Raw genomic sequence first — 11,666 nt, 5'->3', positions numbered from 1 at the left:
CATTTTAGGAGCTGAGAGGATTCGTTTTCCTAGAGGGTTCAGCACCACAGGCTGACGTTTACTAGTGATGCAATTCCCACATCAGAGATGGTCACTCTGAGGAGCGCAGACAGACGCCGGTGAACATGACCCTATTCCACCCACACTCCAAGCTACCAACTGGATTCAGTGCAGAAGCTAGATAATTGCTCCAAGCTGGATAAAACCTTCTCCAGTATCTATTTACTTTGATCTTTGGGGATGGCCAATGCATTTTTTACAGGACCCACAGTGAGTAGGGCAGACAGTCCTAGAAACAGTTCTCTGCATCTGCTGCTCCAGGACCAGCTCTGTTTTGTAAGGAAAGACTTTTGGCTAAGAAAACGGTTTCCTCTGAGATGAATCACTACTATCTTTATAATATTTTGTCCTGATTTTGGCTGGGATAGAGTTCATTTTCTTCCCAGTAGCTGGTACAGAGCTGCATTTTGGATTCAGTGCAAGAATTATGCTGATAACACACTGAAGTTTGGTTGCTGCTGAGCAGTGCTTAGCACCAAGCCAAAGACCTTTTAAGTGGCTCATGCTGTGTCAGGGAGGAGGTACACAAGAAGCCAGGAGGTAGCACTGTCAGGACAATGACCTGAACTGGCCAAATGTATATTCTATGCAATAGACTGTCATGACCTATACATAAACTGGGGGGAGGCACCAATCACTGCTCGGGGACAGACTGAGCATCAGTTGTAATGAGCAACTATTGCGCATCACAATTTTTTCTTAGGTTTTATAAAGTTAAAAATTAAAATTATTATAATTTGTATATTTTACTTGGTTCAAATTATTAAAATATAGTTCTTAATCTTTGAGGCTTTTCCTGAGTCTCCTCCCCATTCTGCTGGGGTGGGAGGGGACAAGGAATGAGCAAACAGCTTCCTGGTACTTAGCTAGATTAAATGATGATATAATACCTTAGATGCTGTATGGAGACTAACAATAACTACACTCAAGAGAATAAAAATAAATTCCTTATTAATTCATCAGTACTTGTTACCAGAGTGAGGAAAGGTAGAAACATTTGCTTAATATAGTGACACATGAAACTAAAGAATGCAGTTTCCAGCAAATCCTTTCATGTTTAAAGTTTCACAGAAAAACATGCAAGTAAGGCTGCCACAAGAGCTTCAGACTCTTCTGAAACACACACATAAGCCTAGATAACACCTATGGAAAAGCCTGCAAACTGATGTAAAATCAGTTTGCAGCAACATTACCTGGTGTCTCTTGAGTCCATACCCCAGAGAAAAATATCACTATTAGTAACAACCTGTAAGAGAAGATAGGGATTAGCAGCAGTTTGAGCTGTGACAAGCTGATTACAAATTTCTTGCTCAGAAAGTTCTCCTCAAAATATTAAATTAGCCTTAAGTTTAGGCCAACAGTTCTAGACTAGGCAATTGGAAAAATGAATTTTCCTTAGTCATCACTAGGAAGTTACAGAAGATAAACCAGAAAAGTTAATACATTTAACACCTTAACTAAAATAATTTATGTTTAATAGACATAGAGCTCTCACCTCTGCACCAGGCTCAGCTTCATTGTTCCTTTGCTCAGCCTCTATGTATGGTGCTTTTTCCTTTATAGCACCATACCAAAAAAAAAACCTCCTTTCTCAGTTTTGCATAGAAATCAAAGCCTTACTGGGTTTTTAGTCTTGGGTTAAATAGAAAGGCTGCCACATTTATATTGATGAGACCTTTTTTCAGCTGTTTATCCTCTTAATTATGAACCTGTAATTCACATCACCTGATTATTTGTTTTACTGATTGAATCTGCTCTTACTTGGTTCCTAGGTCTCTCTATTTTTATGTCTGTCAGCTCCTAACTCTCAAGTTCTCAAGACTAATTTGGTTAGAGCAGGTTGCTAATAATGCCAAAGTTGTGGGTCTGATCCCTTTATGGGCCATTTGCCTAAGATGTGGACTTCATGATCCTTGTGGTACCCTTCCTACTCAGAGTTATTCTGTGATTCTGTGAAATTGGTGCTGTTCTGATAAAGCATGAGCTGAGCCAATTGTTTTGCAGCTACTGTGCTCTTGTGTGGTGACTTGACCCTGGCTGGATGCAAAGTGTCCTCCTCAGCTAGACAGGACACAGAAAATATAAGGAAAGGCTCTTGGGCTGAGATAAGGACAGGGAGAGATCAGCTACCAGTGACTGTATTAAGAAAAAAAATCCTACTTCGGGAAATTAGTCTAATTTACTGCCAATCAAATCAATGTACAATAATGAAAAATAAAAACTAAGATCTTAAAAGTACTTTCCCCTTACCTATGCCTTCTTTCTGCACTCCACTTCCAAATTTTCTCCCTCTTCCCCACCAGCAGCACAGGACAACAGAGAATGGTGGTTGTGGCCACTCCCTCCTCCTCAGGGGAGGACTCAGAATCCCAGAAATACCAGTGATGTTTAAGATCATTGAGTCCAATCCAGCCCTAACACCTCAACTAAACCATGGCACTGAGTGCCACATCCAATCTTTTTTTAAACACATCCAGGGATGGTGACTCCATCACCTCCCTGGGCAAACCATTCCAGTACTTTATCACCCTTTCTGTAAAAACATTTTCCAATATCCAACTTATATTTCCCTTGGAGCAGCTTAAGACTGTGTCCTCTGGTTCTGTCAGTTGCTGCCTGGAGAAAGAGACCAACCTCAGGTTGGAGACCAACCTGACTACAGCCACCTTTCAGGGAGCTGTAGAGAGTGATAAGGTCACCCCTGAGTCTCCTTTTCTTCAGGCTAAACAGCCCCAGCTCCCTCAGTCGTTCCTCACAGGACTTGTGTTCCAAGCCCCTCATCAGCCTTGCTGCCCTTCTCTCGATGTGCTCCAGCGTCTCAATGTCCTTCCTTAACTGGACTGCTCACAATCTTCCCCTGCTCCAGTGTTCCTCCCACAGAAAACTGTCCTACATGAACTTTTCTGACATGAGTCCTTCCCACAGGCTGCAGTTCTTTGCAAACAGCTCCAATGTGATCCCTCCCATGGGATGCAGTCCTTCAGGAAGAGAATATCCCCCACAGTGACGCAAGTGCTGCCAGCAAACCTGCTCCAGCATGGGCTCCTCTCTCCATAGGCCACAGGTCCCTTGCTCCAGCAGGGGCTTCCCACAGGATCACAGCCTCCTTCAGGCACCCACAGCTCTGGTGGGATCGTCCTACAGGTGGATCTCTTGGATCCCAAGGACCTCTGGGGGCACAGCTGCCTCATCATAGGCTGCACCAGGGGCTGCAGGGGAATCTCTGCTCGGCACCTGAAGCACCTCCTGCCCCTCCAGCACTGACCTCAGGCCTGCAGGGCTGTTGCTCTCACATGTTCTCACTCCTCTTTCCTGGCTGCAGTGGCACAGGGCTTTCTTTCCCCTTCCTAACTCTGTTATGCTAGAGATGCTGTCATCATCCCTGATGGACTCAGCCTTGGCCAGCACATGTGTCCTGGAGCTGGCTGAAATTGGATGTTGGACATGAGGGAAGCTTCTGGCAACTTCTCACAGAAGGCACCCCAGTAGTCCCCCTTGCTATGAAAACGTTGCTACCCAAAGCCAATTTGTCCTGTCTCCTCTGTGGAGGATTTTGCATAGCCTTCCATGGACAGCTGAAGTCTGACAGAAGCAAATGTATAAAATGCAGTTCTAAGACATTTGGGTTAACAAAATAGGAAGAAACTGTTGACCTTTAAAATAAGAGGTCAAAACTAACAGTAAAAGAGAACATAGCTAGAGGCTGATGGGTGTCACAAACTAAATGAAGAAACTATCTTATTGGGGGATGTGTTGAACACCTAGAACAGAAATGATCCTCACATTTGGAGAAAATTAACCCAATGGAGAAGCGAATCTGAGCAGAAACAGATCTGAGAAAAGGACCCTGGCTTTGCTGCATGCTGAAGGCAGAGAAGTTACACCTTGGGCCCTGAGTCCAGGTGAGTGATGTGTGTGAGCAGGATGCTCCTGGCGCTGCTGAGCTGAGCTGCTGACGCTCAGGGCATGGCCAGGTCACACAGTGAGCATGGCCAGGTCACACAGTGAGCAAAGGGGTTACTGTGCTGTCTGCTCACATTGTCTGTAAGTGCTGAGGACTGCGGGTGTTCACAGTTATTTCCAAGGGAGTGCTCAGAATTGCCTGCATCCCTCTCTCACTGCGTTTCGGATCGAAATGAACCTTACACTGGGGATACTCCTGTCCTAGGCTTATGCCTGTGACATTCGGGGTTCGCTCTTCCCTTTGCCCATGAGAAGGCTGCAGGAGCCGCAGAGCTGGAGGATTTATTTGTAATTAAGCCCGATGTCCTGGAGAGGGAGCCGGAGGATCGCCCGGCTGCTCCCTCCGCTCCGGCACCTTCCCGGGAGCGCAGCCCGGGCAGCGGGAGCCGCTCAGGGCTCGCTCTAGATCCCAACAAAGATTGCACAGGATCGTCTTAAATTGGCGTGTATTTGTGCTGCTATCACGGTAACCTCACTGGACCTCTCGCACATCTTCAAGAGTATAAAAAAAATTAATTGAATGTGAAACCCAAAGTTTGCTGTGCTCCAGAAACAAGTGTTATTCCCAATTGGTTTGTGTCGCAGTTGTTTCCTTCTGAAATTCCCTATGTGATAGATTTGTAGCTTTAGAAGGTGTTTTCCTCAGAAGCACTATCTATCAAGGGTATTATATAAATAATGAGTTCTAATAATAAATAAGCCCACGATCAGGCAGTCAGGTCTTAAATATTGGATGGTATGACCCTGTTTATTATAGTTAGAGCTGAAACCATTTGAGTTATGGATTTATTTCACTGCGCAGTGTGCTTTTACAATATTATGAAAGGGTTATTCTATTTTTCCCAAATTTGATCTTAGGTACCACCAAGGAACTGCCTGAGATTTTGCCTAGTTTGCAAGAACTCCACTGGGCATTTGAAGATCTGCACTGTTGACAAGCACATCACAAGTCATGGTAACCTTGGCTCAGGGCAGTGTCAAGGTTGCTTATGCTTTTCCATCCCAAACAGATTCCATCCAGGTATCCCTTAATTCTTCAACCTGCCTTCAATTCTTAAATTCTTCACATATAGGCTGAGGCTATAGGGCAAAATGGTATTCTAGAGGTGTCCTATTCACTCCTTGCAGTTTAACCAGTATCACAATAATTAACAACCACTTAGCAGAATGGAAAAAGAATTGCAGTAGGTCTGCTACAGCACAGCCTTATCACAGAGTTACTGAAAACATTACACAGCTTGTTTATCCACACCGTCACTCTCAGTGAATCTTTGTTTCCTTATTTTTTCTTTTTTTTTCTTTTTTTTTTTTCATCCATCAATTGTAGATTAATTTCTGTATACTTTTATGTTTCTGAGTTGTGGAAGAAAGCTAGAAGTTTCGTTTGTCACAGTTTTAACTGCTAAAGTTCAAGTGAAATCTAAAAGGCTTTACTCAAACTGTATGGTCCAAATGTCCAGTATAACAGAAAAGGAATTCCTTTTGGCCTTTCAATCTGTATCAGGACAAGAAGAGGGAGAAAGGATGTGGTGTTATGCACACTCTCAGTGCTAACAACTATGTACAGGGTATCTTAAAATTACCAGCCTTTCAGCTGATACCTGGCATCTCTCCCACAGCAAGCAGGAAAAAAGGCAGTCCATACAATCTAATATGGCTGTTAAATAGACCTAGAAAGTTATTCTGACTGCATGGAAAAATGCATGCTAAATTAACAACAAAGATAAATCTGTGTTAATAGGAATAGTAAAAGTGAGAGAGATTTTGCAATCTCACCCTTATAAAGTGACCCTTGTAAAATGTCCACCAGGAAATGCATGACTTATTTTCTTCATAGGGTTGCAATGCAAAATAATATATTCAAACTACTACTCCATCTGTCTCTCTCTGTTAACTCCTCCTCCCACAATTCTGTTCCTAGACAGAGTGTTTATGTGCTAGCCTAATTCAAATGTTTTCCATATAAAAAAAACGAGGAGACAGAAAACACACAGTTCATCTGTAAGTGAAATCTCTAAGAGCAGACACATTAGATAGACTCAGGCCATTAACTAAAACTCAGCAACTTATGCTGGGCTGTCTCTGCTGCAAGATATGCCTCCTCTGGGGATAGAAATTATTTCCTAAATCATCACTGACTTGATTTGCAGTGAAGCACAGTCCTGCTGTGGGAGTGCAGTAGTTCTAAGACCTCAGAGAGTCAGGAAAGTGCCTGTCTCAGAGTTATGAGTGGCTTTCTTAGAGCTCCCCTGTAGCCCAGGACAGTAGGTATGATGATTGACAGAATTTAAAAGGACAGAGGTTCTGAGTGAAAGCTTTAGAAGGCAGGCTATGGCAGTCCTTTCTTCTCTGAACAGGGAACAGCAGGACCTTTGAAGCAAGCTTCCCCCAGGAGTGTTGGTCACGATACAGTTCACACAAAGCACATATGAAGCCATGGCATCAACCCTCCTCCTTCCTGCTCATGCTTTCATCCCCTCCAAAATGGAGAGGTGGATGCCCTCCCCAGAGCCAGCACCATGATCTAAGTTATGGACAAGATCTCCTGTAACTGAGAACACCAGGCCAACGTTTGTCTGCATCAATAAAACTGAGGCAAATTAAGCCAAAGAGTTACACCAGGAAGTAATTTGGTCCTTGAAGCCTAGATGGGATTTGAGAATAGGAATTTATGTGTGGTGGAGAGCAGTGTGTGGAAATGCCTGGAACCAAATGCAAAGCAATTTAGATTACTGTGATAGTACAAAAGCGCTTTGTGTAGACGATTTAAGACATCTGCCCATGGTCCAGACATCTGTGTGCAATGAATACCAGTTCTGAGCTAGCTCTTTATTTATCATTCAGTAATGTCCATTAATAATTGCTGCCCCCACACAACCCTCTCTTTGTCTATATGTAGTTATATATGGTTACACGATGATATATATAATAAACAAGGAAAGAATGGCTCGTTCTTAAATTGAAAATACAATCTATGATCTAGTTCCATTTCAAATATAGACAAACATATTTTACTCTTCCCTCCCATTCTCTCTCTTTGTCTATATTTAAAGATGCTATTGCACATTTATATCCCTCAGAGTAATGGACACATAAAGTAGCTCCTGTCATACAGATAGGTCACACAGAGAGAATCTTTCCGTATTTTTAGCTCATCTTCAATCCTCCTCCTCTTCAGACAAATTTCCTTGGTGACTATCAATACTTCTCTGGATTTATACTCATATTTCACTGATTTGGAAACTTGTCTTTATTTATGTAGAGTCTTGGAGACCTTGTAATATCTTTTAGTTCTTCAGTAAGTCTTTGGTGCTGTAAGAAGGCAGGAAATTTTCTCTGGTGTGCAACCATACACCGGTACTAATTAGACTTTGTAGCAATAGAGATAGCAAGTAAAAATAGTATGTAATCACCTGCAAATAAACAAATTTGATCCATCTGTTCCAGTAATTCCATTTCTTCTTAGCAATTCAAATGAAAACATACATAAGCAAGTGAAGAGTAATCCTCCCAGAGTGTCTTCATAAAATGTAACTTGTAAGTCTAACTGTAATTTATTTAAATACACTTTTGTGCTTATTTATTGAAGTCTTATGTTTGATATTACAGTCTTGAATGAAAAACAATCTGATCCTCTTTGATTTTGATGACTTTCGGATTAGGGTCCCAAAATATGGAGGATGTTTTCCTAGCACACTGTAATCAGTGAAAAACTTGGGCTTAATGGTTTATTTCTTTTGAAAATTTGAATAATTAGAATAACTGTCTTCAATGTCATCAGTGTTTATCTGTATTGCATTGCTTACAGAGCTCCATATTGCTTGTGGGGAGAGCAGAAGTCTAAATTCAGATGATGCATCTCCTGTTCCTGGAACTGGCACCTGTTCAGGGTTAAGTTAAAGGTTTCACTGCATTTTCTCATGATGGTTAGGAAACAATTCTGTATTTTTGCCAGATTTCCTTCTTCTGTAGAAAGAGACTTTAATAATAAAAACCAAATGATGAATGACCTTATGCAGGACCATGAAACACATGGATAAGCTGTGGGAATATCCCCATCTTGTCCAATGGAAAATGTAAGGAACCAGTCTCATATATGAAGACCACTTTATGAATAAGGCCAGAATGGTAAAATGGTCTTAACCTCCAACTGAACTCTACAGAATGTGGGAAATACTGTGCTAATCAGAAGCTTGTTGCGTCTTCCAAACTCTTCTTCGATTTTTTCCCCTCTTCATCTTGAGCAGTAAGACAAAACAGGAATCATTGCACTGAACTAGAACATTATACTGAGATTTGGGCATTCTGTTTCAGATTTTCTAAGTGATCCTGGAAGTCTCCTTAGACACCAGCATCTACATTCCCCATTTATAAGACAGGGGTAATAATGGTTCACAGTACTGCTAAGCAAGATACAAAAACTTTGTGAACTGCTCTTACACTACAGAATACATGCACCAAAATGGCCAGGTAAGAATGGAAGATCATTTGTGATCTACAGCAACATCATTATTTTAAATTGAATCAATCTAGATTTACAATGTATTTGAGTGAATACAGGGGAAATGTGCTCTAGATTATGTATTCTACAGGAAAAAGTTTGTGGCCTAATGAGATAGTGGTCACATCTGTTCTGTGTTTCATATACTCTATGGATTCCACAATAAATGTCATTGAATGTTCATTAGTTTCAGTCAAAAAATGGCATTATGTCCTGGTAATAAGTTTGACATTTGTTTTACTCCAAAACAGAGATAGAGAGAAAAAATAATGAAATACTTAGCAGAAGAGAAAGTTCAAAAGAACTGAACTTCAGTCTAGAGAGAAAAAGAATTCAGAAGAAATTCAATCTAGAAGAATCTAGGGGTTTTTCATCAGGTTGCTTAGAAGTTGGGCCAAAATCTCTTTGAGTTTCTGGATATCATTTGGAGATTATAGACTAAATGTCTTTAGGATTGGACTTGATGATCGTAAAGTCTTTTCCAATCTAAATGATTCTATGATTTTGTGATCTCACATCTCTCCATAGCAGGCCAAATTCCCTTGCCAGACTTCCCCAGCTGCAGTGGGCTCTGATGTCTTGATGAGTAACAGTCTGTCCTGCATCCTGGAAGATTTTGCATGGCGTAAGACTCCTTCCCATGGAGAGAAACTGAAGATATTCAGCAACTGAACCACAGCTCCCATAGGGTACCCTGATGGATGATGACAGAATGCCAATACCAATCATTTCAGAATTCCATGGACACTTAGTAGTTTTGCAGTGTCCTGGTTCTGGCCAGGAGAGAGCTAATTTTCGCAGTAGCCAGGAGTGAGCATGGCCAGGACTTGGAGGTTATTCTACCATCTCAGGTCATTGCTGGGATCAGGGAAAGGGAGTCTCTTCCTGGGAGAAGGGGTTCCTTCTGGTAGGGCAAATGTGGTGGGGGAAGCTGTGGGTTAACGCTGGTTTGGAGGTGGAGGGAGCAGCTGGGCTGGCATGGCTGCAGTTGAGACAGACTGCAGGGAAAGGGAGAGGCTCCAGAACCCTTGCAGTGAATTGACCACACCATCATATGGGGCACACTACAAAAGAAGTTTTTGAGAAGGGGAGAAGATAATCCAGAGTCTCCCAAAGGCTGGTATTGCCATAAAGCAGAGTAAGGTCAAGGGACCTCCCCAGGTGATTCAGTTTTTAGGAGTAAAATGGCAAGATGGATGTTAACAGACTCCAAAGGACATGATCAATGAAATAGCAACTATGCCCTCACCAAACAGAAAACAGGAAAGACAAGCTTTCCTAGGCAGTGAGGGTTTTTGGAGGATGAATATTCCAGAGCCAGATTGTAAACCCGCTCTATCATGTGGAATAGGAGAAAATTTTTAAGTGGGGTCCTGAACAACAACAAACTTTTGAACAAATTAAACAGGAGGTTGTTCGTGCAGTAGCCTTGCTGGGGTTTCACCCCAGCCAGCAAATAAACCCCTTGCAGCTGCTTGCTGCACTCAAGCATCAGTGAGATTGGGGAATCAGAAGGGTAAAAGCTGGAAAACTTGTGGATTGAGATAAAATCAGTTTGATAGGGAAAGCAAAATCCATATCCACAAACAAAGCAAAACAAGGAATTAATTCACTGCTTCCCATGGCTGGGCAAGTGTTTAGCCATCTCCAGGAAAGCAAGGCCCCATCAAACTAACAGTGACGCGGAAGACAAACTCCATCACTTCAAACATCACTCCCTTTCCTCCTTCTTTCCCCACTTTATATACTGAACATGATGCCATATGTTCTGGAATAGACCTTTGGGTCATTTTGGGTCACCTGTCCTGGCTGTGTCTCCTCCCACCCTCCCATGTACCCCTCACCCCCTTGACAGCATGGCTGTGCAAGAAGCAGGAAAGGCCTTGGGTCTGTGTAAGCCCTGCAATAACGAAAATAGATTTGTTAACAACCCTGTCTTCTGCATGAATCCAAAACACAGCCCCACACCAGGCACTGTGAAGAAAAATAACTCTACTACAGCCCAAACCAGCACATTCCACCCCTTATTCCATACCATTTGCATTATGCCCAGGTCCCAGACTGTTCAATAAAACTTCATTATGCACCCCTATCTCATCCTTTGAGTGTCACAGTCTCCTTCAGGCATCCACCTGCTCTGGTGGTGGACTCTCCATAGACTGCAGGTGGATCTCTGCTCCATCATGGACTCATTCATGCCACAGTCCCTTCAGATCAAGTTCCCACTGGAGTTCCAGCCTGCCCAGTACATCAGAACTAAAGAGCAGCAATGCCCTGGCCAGGGAGGGCTCCATCTAGGGAGTACTGGCTTGATGTTTTTATGGTACCATTGCCATGCCCTAAACAACATGCAAATATGCTATTCTAGATTTTATACATATTAGAGACAAGACTACTACAATAAAACAAAATCATCTTACAGTTCATAATATGACTTAATTTTACATTAGGTGAAATCCCCATCCAGTACCATGGTTAAATTAAAGAGCAGCACTCTGACATCTGCATCAGAGTAAGGATGGAGCTTTCAAAACTATCCATCAACCTGATAATATTGCATGTTAATCCAGATGATGTCCCAGATTTTAGAATTTCTGTGCGTAGCAACTGAATCCTGTGTTTGCAAAGCAGTTTGCTTTAAACTCCCTTGCTGTCTCTTTATAGCTCAGCATTGGGAAGCAGCACTGATGTTTACTTTCTTTCAATGTGCTTTGAATATCTTCATCCCCTTAAGGTGATAAGTGTTTTTTTTTAATCTCATGCAGTCAATGAGCAGTGGCTGGTGTTAAAGTAAGTATTAATAAAATAATAGATTCTGCTGCAACTACATTAACTCAAACAGCTGGAAATATCCAAATGTTATAGGGAAAATATTTTTCACACACTTGTAGGGTATGAAAGCTCATGTTTTGATACTGTGTTAGAACCTTCATAATTCATTCAGATAAATATTTTACTGAGTTCTGTACTATTTATTGCATTTGTACAGGAGGGTGCTACAGTGCTATTAAACCCAAGCTCACTGTGGGATTCATCTATCTTTCCATTAAGGAGTCAGGTTGCTCTATACCTGATTTATTGTTGACCTGCCTGTTTTGACTTTGGTAAGACCAGTCTCATCAGATGTATTGTTTGCATCTAT

This window comes from Molothrus ater, chromosome 3 (assembly GCF_012460135.2).
Source record: "Molothrus ater isolate BHLD 08-10-18 breed brown headed cowbird chromosome 3, BPBGC_Mater_1.1, whole genome shotgun sequence".
NCBI lineage: Eukaryota > Metazoa > Chordata > Aves > Passeriformes > Icteridae > Molothrus > Molothrus ater.
This window is presented reverse-complemented; position numbering follows the sequence as displayed.